Here is an 11,285-nt window from a genome sequence, read left to right as displayed (position 1 = left end):
ATATAAAGTTTAAAAATAAATGAATAACAAAGTAATTTATACCTTACTTCACTAATTCTAAAATACAAACTTTCGCAGTATTTCTAGGACACAAATATTTCCAGGACAGAAAATATGCCAATTATCAAGATGCATTTCTTACCTGACTTTACCTGGGAAGGTGCTAAATGTTCTTCGAACAGAAAGTAGAACTTCTAGCGCGTTTCTAACAAGCCGTATCCCTTGAAATTCGGAATTTCACCTGTTTGTCCAAGGGCAATGTCCTTCCGAGGACTTCGCCTTGACTTTGTTATTTTTTGTTGGTCCAATTATGTTGGATATAACATATTATTTGGGCTGCCAAACCGCTCATCAAGGCAGGCCAGGCAGGTGTAAAGGTCATCACGAAGGATCCTTTCCAGGTCCTTGGCCCTGTGGTCACAGCTGAAAATCTAGATCAAGTAAAAGAAAGTAAAATATTATTGAAAATAAATATAAATTTATATACATAAAATAAGAAAATAACTAATAAATCATTTTAGATAATATTAAACATTTAAATTAAAATATTTTATGCATGTTTAGGCTTAAGAAAAATCTTTTAAACTATTAATATTTATGGAAAATTCAAATATTCTTTAATATTATGCAAGAAAAGCCTACCAACAAAATCAAAGTGAAATAATTGATTTTAATTTCTTGCTTCAGGAACTCCGAAGGACACTTTTAAGGAACCTCGAAAATAATCAATCAATTTTCTTTTTCCCAAAGAGATAGTAAGCAGGAAGCATCCTTTGATATATCCTGCATCCTTCAGTTATATATTCACATAAATATTCAACGCGGAAGCACCTAAAAACCCAAGAGATCTTAAATCTAAAACCTAAAACCTAACCTAGTCCTGCGACATAATCAATCTTATGGCCTGTGGCTGTCCTAGATCTGGATTAAGGCTCGAGTGATCTGCATATGCTCTGCATAATATCGCCATGCATCATCATAATTGCCAATATTCCAGGACGATCTTCGTCTTCAAAGAAAAAAAAAAAAGGGTAAAGACAACCCGTCAGGATTCAGTCAGGAACAAGAGCAACCCTTTCTTCCCTAAAGGCAGGACGAACAAATGTTGCACATCATCGGATCGCATCGCATCGGATCTTAGACGGGGTCCGCATATCATTAATGCAAATCTATGGGACTGTCATGTCATTGAAAATATTATTATAACAATTGCCAAAGGATCCCGGGATTCCCTGAGGTTCGTGCGAAAACCCAGAGAGCAATCTTTGTTGCAATCTTTGTTCCTCTTTCATTTTTTTTTTGCTACTTCATTAAGTGCGGCTCACTTGACAGCAGCCGGGATGTGACAAAATCATCTCAGGATCTAAGGATACCGAGGATAACCCTATCCCTGAGATAAAGAAACGAACGCAAACGCACTTGAAGTGTGCAAAAAAAAAATAGAGGAAAATTTGAATGCGGATTAGAATTGAATCATTTGCAATTTTCCGCATTTGCAACTAATGAAAGGTAGGGCCCAGGGAAATGCCGAAAGGAAAAACTATTCACGTAAAAGGGTGACAAATGCCAACTGATGTGTGATCGAGAACCTTTCCCTTCGCACTCCAAATTGAATTGATTTTTTGGCAAACAAATTGTATCGGGAATGCACTCCACTTTCTGGGAGTCGCCTTGCCTTGTCTCGGGGGTGAGTCCCCCGTTTAGGTCCTGTTCTATCCTGTTCTGTCCTGTTCTGTCCTGTTCTGTCCTGTTCTGTCCTGTTCTATCCTGGTACAGGTAGGCAGGCAGGCAGCTAGGCTTGATAGCGTGTGTTCCGCTCCAGCGATCTAAAGCCAGCGATGCACTGCACCAGTTCCAGTGACCATATGGACACTGGACATGGGCAAAAGGCAACAACTACTGCTATTTTGCATAGACTTCTGGAGAGCCAGAGCCCAAGGCAGCTGTGACTTGGCGAAAAAAGAAAAAGGTGTATGAGAATATATTTAAATTAATGTGTTTAAAATATATATATCTATAAGGAATTTGGAAATACAATGGAAATACCATTTAATTTGATTTTAAATTAGTTTTAAGTTGATTTAAGTCACCTCTAAGCCATGTTAGTTCTATAACTAATTTTAATAACACCAGTCAGTCTAATATTTGTCCTTATATCTAAAAAAATATAGGATATAGGATATAGGATATAGGATATAGGATATAGGATATAGGACATAGGATATAGGATATAGGATATAGGATATAGGATATAGGATATAGGATATAGGATATAGGATATAGGATATAGGATATAGGATATAGGATATAGGATATAGGATATAGGATATAGGATATGGGATATAGGATATAGGATATAGGATATAGGATATAGGATATAGGATATAGGATATAGGATATAGGATATAGGATATAGGATATAGGATATAGGATATAGGATATGGAAAACAACTAACTTTTTTACAAAGAAATGAAGCTTAAATATTACAACATAGTTTAAAAGTTAATGCTATAAATGTCTTATATTGGTTTAATATTTTTAGCATCATTAATGACATAAATATCTAATAATATTTAAATATATTTATGATCATAAATGAAATAAATATCTTATAATTGTTATATATAATAATGATAATAAATGGTTTAAATATCTAATAATATTTAAATATATTTATGATATATAAATGGTTTAATATTTTAAACATCATAATGTATCTCTATCAATTCTTACTCAAATCTAGGTGCTTCCTCCTCTTCATACATTTTTGACATATAGAATATTAAATATAATAGAAAAATTCCTTCATAATTCAAGGGTACTTCAAAAAAAAGTTAAGAAAAAAATTATATAATTATACAAGAAGCCCAAAAAATGGTAATGGCAAACCTCATTCATAATAAGCAGCTGATGGCGAGATGATGGAAACCCATAACTACGCCTTAACTAGCTCTGTGCTTGCCATTTGCCGTAATTGAAGTTGAGATTCCGGCGACACCCAAAAGTCTCGACTCCCCGACTCCCGGACTCTCTCTCCAAGAAATCAAATATCATATATCAACTTACATATCAAAACAACGGAGAACAAACAACAACAGTAGGGCAAAGGAATCTGAATCCGAATCCAAATCCAGAGTCCCAGGTAGAGTCACAACAGCCACTTTCATTACATGCGATCACACCTTTTGCCTTCTTGGGTGGAGTTTGGGAGATGGAAGTGGAAGTGGAAGTGGAAGTGGAAATGGAAATGTAAGTGGAAGTCGGAAGTTGGAAGGCAGCAGCTGCCTTATGCAAATCATTGGTTATGCAAATTTCCCAGGACACACGATAGCTTCTTGCATTTATGAATTATTGAACTATTGGCAGTCTAAGCAAATATAAATTGAGCAATAAATTGCTCAAGGATCCGAAATACGACATCGATACGCGTGAGTCCCTTTCATTTTTTCCCCTTTAGGTCCTCACCTTACCCTGTCCATGCCAAAACATGTGACATGACGTAGTCAAAAATAAAAAAGCAAGAGAGACCGAGTTTAGATCCAATTACGATAGGATCGAGGAGATATAGTGTGTTTTTTTTTTTTTTTGACTGGGCCAATTAGAAGAGTTAGTGGCCCAAAAAATTGTAGTGACCACGTGGCCAAGTGCAGCCAGCTGACAGGCACAAGGCTACCAATGAAGATATTACAAAGAACCTCTTTGGGAGCAAGTAAAGTCTTAAAGATATATACCTATATATCTACCCCAACTGGGTGACATTTTCTACTTTGTCAAATGTCAATCACTGCCATCAAGGGACAGCTGCTTTTGCTTTGAAAGAACAAAAAGTTTACAAGCAAACAAAGAGTTCAGCCCGAGAGTCTTAAGGTTTCCATCATCTCATCTTAAGCCAGATGCAAATGTGGACACCCACGCCACCCTGGCAGCTGCACAAGATTCCAAAACCCAAAACCCAAATCCCAATCTCAATCCCGAAACCCAAACAGCATTGTGCAACCTAGGAAAAGGATTTTGGAAGATATTGCAGGATTCATCTGCAATACGAAAGCAATTGCAAACAGGACTAGGGATAAGGATTTGGAAATTAGAATGGAATGAGATCTGTAGAGATCAGTAGAGATCGGAAGAGATATACACATATATAGAGAGAGAGAGAGAGGCACACGTGTGAATGGAAAGAAACGAGATGAATGGCGGATCCAAGACTGTGAATGAATGGCACACGCGATCAGTTGGACTCTAAAAACGGATTAGATGCCACCTTTTCTCCCTCCTCCGGTGACCGGTTGTCGGCTCATGCTAATGAGGATCAGCCGACAGGTAGCTCTACACCTCTACACCGTCAGGATCGTAAATCACCAGCACCATGGGTAGGCGTAGGTAATCCTTTCGACACTTAATTAGTCCAAAAACTCTTGAAGCGAAAACCGGAGACCATAGAAATCGGCATTCGATTTGCATGGAAGCACTAAAGGAATAGGATCGGATCGGATCGGATCGGATCCCGGGATCTGTAGGAGAATGAGATCATAAAACAGTTGACACAGGAATATCTTGACCATTGTCTTGCCCAATAATCCAAAGTTGTGGAAATTCACAGGTTATTTTTGAAAATTTTTAACTCAAACATGGAACAGCAGGAAATACTTATAAACACTGATTTAAAAAGATTATAGAGAACTGAGTTTCTCTTTAAGATTTTGTATTAATTTAAATCAGGAAATGAAAAAATCATATTCTTTATATTAGCTAGAAAACGAATATAAAATTAATTGATTACGATTTTAACTGCAAATATAAATATTTATATAATAATATTAGATATCGGTGGCTTTTTTAACTTCGTTACCCAAAAAATCATAAAATATGTGTTTTCTAGGTATATTAAATCGATATTTTTTATATGCTATTTTTTGGGTAAGTAATAGTTTTTGTAAATTTCATAACTAAGCCAAAAATGCATTAATTTCAATTCGGAAAGCTGTTCTATGCTAGTTTTTAGTAGGTTAATAAATCTGCATACTAAATTTGTAATTTAAACATATTTAAAATTTTTTCAATTTTTGACTATTTCAATTTGTCAAAAATGTTGGAAAAATTTTGACCAAAATTTCGAAAACAAAATATTTGTACCGGACATGGCTAGATCGACTCGGTTTTTGATGCTGATCAAGAATATATATGATTTATAGGGTCGAAAATGACTCCTTCACTAAGTTTTAAGCTTTTAACTAAATTATAATACCATTTTTTCAGCCTATATTTATCAATATTTTTATAAGCAATTTTACAACAAATCAAAGCTTAAAACTCTCATTACTAGGCCAAAAATGCATTAATTTCAATTCGGAAAGCTGTTCTGTGCTAGTTTTTAGTAGGTTAATAAATCTGCATACTAAACTTGTAATTTAAACATTTTTTAAATTTTATCAATTTTTGACCATGTCAATATGTCTAAAATTTAGGAAAAATTTTGATCAAAATTTCAAAAACAAAATCTTTTTACAGGACATGGCTAGATCGACTCGGTTTTTGATTCTGATCAAGAATATATATGCTTTATAGGGTCGGAAATGACTTCTTTACTAGTTTTTAAGCCTCTGACCAAAATTATAATACCCTGTAAGTTTATAACAAGTGGATAATAAAATATATATAAATACTATAGTACCATATAATAATGACTGATAAATAATTTGTAGAAAACAAAAAGAAGTTAAAAGTAACATTACAAAAACAAATTCCAATATTCCACTATGTCAACTTGATTTTGCATTCCATTTTCCAGGGAAAAATTCTAGTGCCAAAAGGATTTTTTTTTTTTTTCAAGTATCAAACATGGAATAATGTGCATTAGAATTTTGTTCTTTTTTCAATTTTCGATACTTAGTAACCAAAAGACTTTTTCCAACAAATATCTAGATTAATCAAGTGCCTGATCAAGCGTTCAAAAATCATTCCAGTGAGAAGAAGCTCCTTGGAAGTAAAAGAAAAAAGAGGATCGCGCACAAATGAAGGGCAACAAAACGCGCCTTACAAAACAAACCGTTTAGCGATCGCCCATTTGCATATTTAATTGTAAAGAAAATTACCCAAATAAAATCCTCGGATTCCCGCAATTAATTTCCCAAAGAAAGCCACCCAAAAAAATAGAGCGAACGCCCTGGGCTGGAAGGCTGGAAGGACGAAGGATGAAAAGGATAGATATATGTATCAAGAAAAACAACGGTATCGCGACGGTGTGACCGCAAGGCGGCGAAGAAGCACCGCGACTTGGTTGTGCGAGTGTGTACATGTGTGTGTGTGGATCATTAGACAAAGAAAAGGGTTAAAATGCAAATTATTCTCAAATGGGAACGGAAAAGTCCATGGGATCCGTCGAACCTCCTCATCCTCATCCTCAACCTCATCACAAACACACACATGTCAACCCCGGGAAAGTAAGTTTGTCAAACGTTTGACAGCGCGGCGATCAGGTTCCTACTCCTCTTTTTTATTTTTTGTTGAAAATTAATGCATGGCTGCAATTAAATTTGAATAAAATGTTAAAGTTACCATCGTCTTCCCTTTAAAGTTGGCGTTTGCGTAATTGATTAGCCCGCGGCTGCGTTGGTCTGGATTTTCTTCCTCCACCTATTTTCACATTTTCCCCTAAATTGTTTTTTTCTTGGTGTCCTCTTCTTATTTTCTTTTTCTTTCGCGTTATTGGTGACCTAATGTCCTAATGTCCAGTTGCAGGCGTTGCTAATGGTGGCCCAGAAGGAGCCTAATTACGGTTAAAGAAGGACATCACCTTCCATGTGACATGTTTGTGCGCGTTTATGCTTGTTTGTTTAGCTAAAAACTGCCTCATTTACCAGGCTTATCTTTGAATAATATTTATAAACAATAATTGTTTTAGGAAATTGAAAATATTTTTAAGGAAAGAATGTAATTTAGGTCCAAAATGGCGCTTATCCTGTACATAGCTGACATTTGAAAAAATGTCATTTTTTTTAATTGCTGCATTTTGTGCAATAATTTGCAGGCAGGCAGGCAGAGAGTCAAAAAGAGATCACTGGATTCTTTTATATTTTATTTTTTCGCACGTTTAATATATATATATATAGCGCCAGCCAGGGCAACCCTTAACCCCTTGCGCTTAACCCTTTAGAGCCTGCGCGCGCTCGGTGGTTGTGACCCCGGTTGTCTGCTGATGCTAAACGTATTAACCCATGACCGCTTTAGCCATTGTTTATTGCCTAATTTGCGGTTAAATTTTGATTTTGGCACAATGATTTCGTTTTCATTTTTGAATTCACATTTCGCTTTACTTATTTTTTTGCCCCCCTCCCGGACAGATTGAGATTTATGTGTGTGCGTGTTTGCCAAATAATAAATCTCAGGAGCAGAGTGTGCGAATTATTTTGAAAATTTCAAGATTTTGTTTTTTTTTTTGGCGCGCCGTGTGCAACGATAAGGAAACACAAAGGACCTCCATCAAGGAAGACGTGAGAACGAGTCCCGGGGAAAAAAGGAGAGCAGGACCTTCTTCGATTTGATTCGATACGATCAAGTCTAAGCTAATATTGAAATTACTACCAAGAATATAAAGAAAAGTAGGAAGAGTATTTAAAATTCTTTGTTAAATATTTTCTAAGCTTGTTCTTCAATTTGATTCGATTCGATCAAGTCTAAGCTAATATTGAAACAAGAAAGAAAGCTAACTTCGGCACGCCGAAGTTTATATACCCTTGCAGATAGAACTTCTATGAATAGGAATCCATACAATATAAATTATATATATTTGTGTTAAAAAACAATGAATAATAATACCTGCTTTCATTTCATTCACCTATACATATTATATTTGCAGTTTTACATTCACAGATTTGCATTTTTCCTCTACATCAAACGATCGTTTGTATGGCACCTATAAGATATAGTCGTTCGATTTTCATAAAATTTGACAAAAAATTTAAGACTAATATAAAATAGCTATACCTTAAATTTGATGAAAATCAGCTGAAAACTAAAAAAGTTATAAATTTAATTGTATTAATTTCTCGATCGTTCCTATGGGAGCTATATGATATATTGGTCCGATTTTCATAAAATTTTACACAAAATTGTAGAGTATAGTAAAATGGCTATATCGTAAATTTGATCCAATTCTATTGAAAACTGAAAAAGTTAAAAAATTTTTTGTAAAAATTTTACGATCATTCCTATGGCAGCTATATGATATAGTCGTCCGATCCGGCCCGTTCCGACATATATACGAGTGAGAGTATATAGAAGGCTAACTACAAAGTTTCATTCAGATTGCTTCAAAACTGAGAGACTAGTTTGCGTAGAAACGGACAGACGGTCAGACGGACAGAAGGACAGACGGACAGACGGACATGGCTAGATCGACTCGGCTGTTGATCCTGATCAAGAATATATATACTTTATATAGTCGGAGGTGTCTCCTTCACTGCGTTGCAAACTTCTGACTGAAATTATAATACCCTGCAAGGGTATAAAAATAACAAGAATATAAAGAAAAGTATGAAGAGTATTTCAAATTCTTTGTTAAATATTTTCTAAGCTTGTTTGTAATGATTTTTTAAGATTTTATAAGCTTAAACATGACTTATTTTAAGGATTTTTAATATTTAAAAAATTTATAGAAATATTAAGAGCACTGTATTTGAAGTATTAAAATCAAAATTAAGGTTTAAGCTTCTTTAAGTCACTTTAAATAAATAATAAATATAATATAAGGATTAGAACATTTTTTAGATCTATATAATCTGCAACTCTATTAAAATAACAAACTACAGCTTTATACAAGCTCTCAGATTGGGTTTAAGCTCCCTTAAGTCACTTTAAATAAATAATATAAATATAATAAAAAGATTAGAACATTTTTTTAGATCTATATAACCTTTAACTCTTTAACAAAATAACAAACTATAGCTTTTAAGTATTAAAATATATACATTTATAAAATGTTCTTATATATTCCCCATAAGAAATCATTAATCATGGCATTGCTATCGCAAGCGACTTATCAAGGACTTCTGGACTCTCCAAAACTAATGACCAAAAAGTGCAGAAAATCAATTAAAAACATACGGAAAAAAACGAGGCAAAATGCTTACTATGTAATGACCCACCACCGGTGGCAGGACCCAGGGTCAAGGATCGCCAAGGACCACCATAATGATAAACTGTCAAAAGTACAACGCTAGATTCATATCGGCAAATTGCAAGCCACTGGTCAAAAACCACCCTAACCTAACCCACGCGCCTAACACATTAACACGGCCCAAGGACTCCTCAAAGGACCTGCCAGCCTGCCCACTGTCGATCCGAACTTTATGACTTTTGTGGCTTTGGGGTTTGTTTTTAGTATTATTTTTTTTTTTCGGTTAATTTAGGGTTAGCCGCAAGCAATTTTTACGACGGGAAATTTGTCAGACGTTGACAGTTTTCAATTATATATGTTTGCATATCGAGCGGGTTCTAATGCCTCAATGGCATGTTTCCGCTTACAGGACCTGCAAGGACCTGCATAATTATAAAAGTCCATAAATGTCAATGGGTGGGGGTTGTCAAGGTTACCAGATTCGTTAATAGTTTGAAAATGTAATAGTTTTTAGAGGAATTGAGTGGTATTTCACTTGGTTTTCTTTAAGTGATATTACGAAAATGTATGAAAATATAAACTTATTATTATAGAAACTTGTTAAAAGATAGAGTAGTTATTATAAAAGGGTTTAAACTTGAGTTTCGAGATTGAAAGATGATCATTGATAGATGTTTTTGAGATAACAAAATAAGGAATCTCCCCTTAAAATATATATCCTATAGATTATACAAGTTAGAGAGAAGCCATTAATGTATTTAATGACTCTGACTCACTCCCATTTATGTGCTTGTAGTTACACTTTAAACCAAACAAGAGACTTTCAATTTCATTTTCAATTTCAATTCAAAAGCTTTTGTTTGCCAAATGCTCTTCTTGCAGGCTCTCCTATTATCTGTGTAAATACAAGGCTGATAAATGTAATTACTATTACTTATAGTTACCATTATCTATGGACCATATATCACTGAGACTGACCTGATTTATGTGATGCTCTTCTGTTTTTCCATTGACAACTCCATCTTTGGCTCGCGGCGGGGTGGAAATGGAAACTGAAGCTGGCCAAAGCTGTTTACATCGAAATTTATGTCACAAAATCAATTGTCCGACACAAAGCAATAAAAACACGATCAGGGCAGGCAGGGTCAGTTTTGAGAAAGAAGTTGAAGGAGAAACCCGCCGAATCCCAGGAGTAGTTCCTTTCAATGCGCTAATCCAATGTCGCCGTTGTGCCGTGTTGCATATAATTTTCCAGGCCGCTGAACCGTCCCCTTTTCGGGTGACGGGTGACCCGCCAAGATTGTCGCCGTGTGTGTAATGAAGAGGTCACTCGGTCACTTCGCTTCGTTGTTTGTTTTGGTTATTTTCGTGACAGTTAAAGGATTACAGTGGCCGCGACATGGGCGCGAACTTTGCGGTATTATTGCGTGTCCTGTGTGTATCCTGTGTGTGTGTGTGACTTCCCGCCGGACAGCTGCGCATCCTGTCGCATTCTTTTGCCTTAGATTCGATAGGGTTTCTTTTTTTTGTGGAGCATCCATGAATGACACTTTGGTTTTTGCGCCAGGATGTGTTACAGTTTATGCCATGTCATATCCTGCAGGCACAAGACACATCCTGCCGCTGAATGGTGTGATAAATGAATCAGTGACTCCCACGAAGACTGAATGATGTCCTTTTTTGATGTAATTTTATATCTGCAACATTAAAAGAGGTTGGAATATATTCTTGATCCTTTAAAATATTATATACGGAAAAGGTTTCACCCATTTTTAGAGGTATCCTTGTGCTCACTGATGTGTGCGTAAATAACTTACATGTAATAAAAATCCGTTATGGTCCCAGAGTGAGAGTTTTCTGTTTTCTTAATTAATTTCCCGCCGTGTTATTCTTGGCAGCATCCGTAGGCAAAGCAGCCAAAAGGGCCATTCCTTGATTGGCCACTGGTTTCCACCAAAAAGGTCGCTTAGGGTCACAGGCGGGTCAACAGAGTTGATCGCTGGGATGCTGGAACCCAAGGGCAAGGGTTGCACACGGAGTAGCCTAATCCAATTACATTGATTGACCGCGCCTAGTCGCGCGTAATGGAAAAAAAAAGTTTACTTTCAGCCCCTTTTTTTGTCCTTCCAAATTTTAAATGTTTATAATTAGGGAAATGGAAAGGAAAAA

General features: G+C 35.7%; 1 long non-coding RNA gene across 1 annotated transcript in view; it reads right to left on the bottom strand.

Annotated features, from left to right (window-relative positions):
- The window catches only part of LOC147644998 (uncharacterized), a 21,650-nt gene extending 10,365 nt beyond the window's left edge, over nucleotides 1-11,285 (bottom strand). The window contains exons 1-3 of the long non-coding RNA XR_015272193.1: nucleotides 10,934-11,285; nucleotides 10,095-10,813; nucleotides 143-431 (exon numbers count right to left, since the gene is read on the bottom strand). This is a non-coding gene — a long non-coding RNA (uncharacterized LOC147644998). The remainder of the gene's footprint in view (nucleotides 1-142; nucleotides 432-10,094; nucleotides 10,814-10,933) is intronic.

The sequence above is a fragment of the Drosophila serrata genome, unplaced genomic scaffold (assembly GCF_035046125.1).
Source record: "Drosophila serrata isolate PLE 108 unplaced genomic scaffold, ASM3504612v1 contig_36, whole genome shotgun sequence".
Lineage (NCBI taxonomy): Eukaryota > Metazoa > Arthropoda > Insecta > Diptera > Drosophilidae > Drosophila > Drosophila serrata.
Note: the sequence above shows the minus strand (reverse complement) of the source record. Positions and strands in the feature narration are given on the sequence as shown.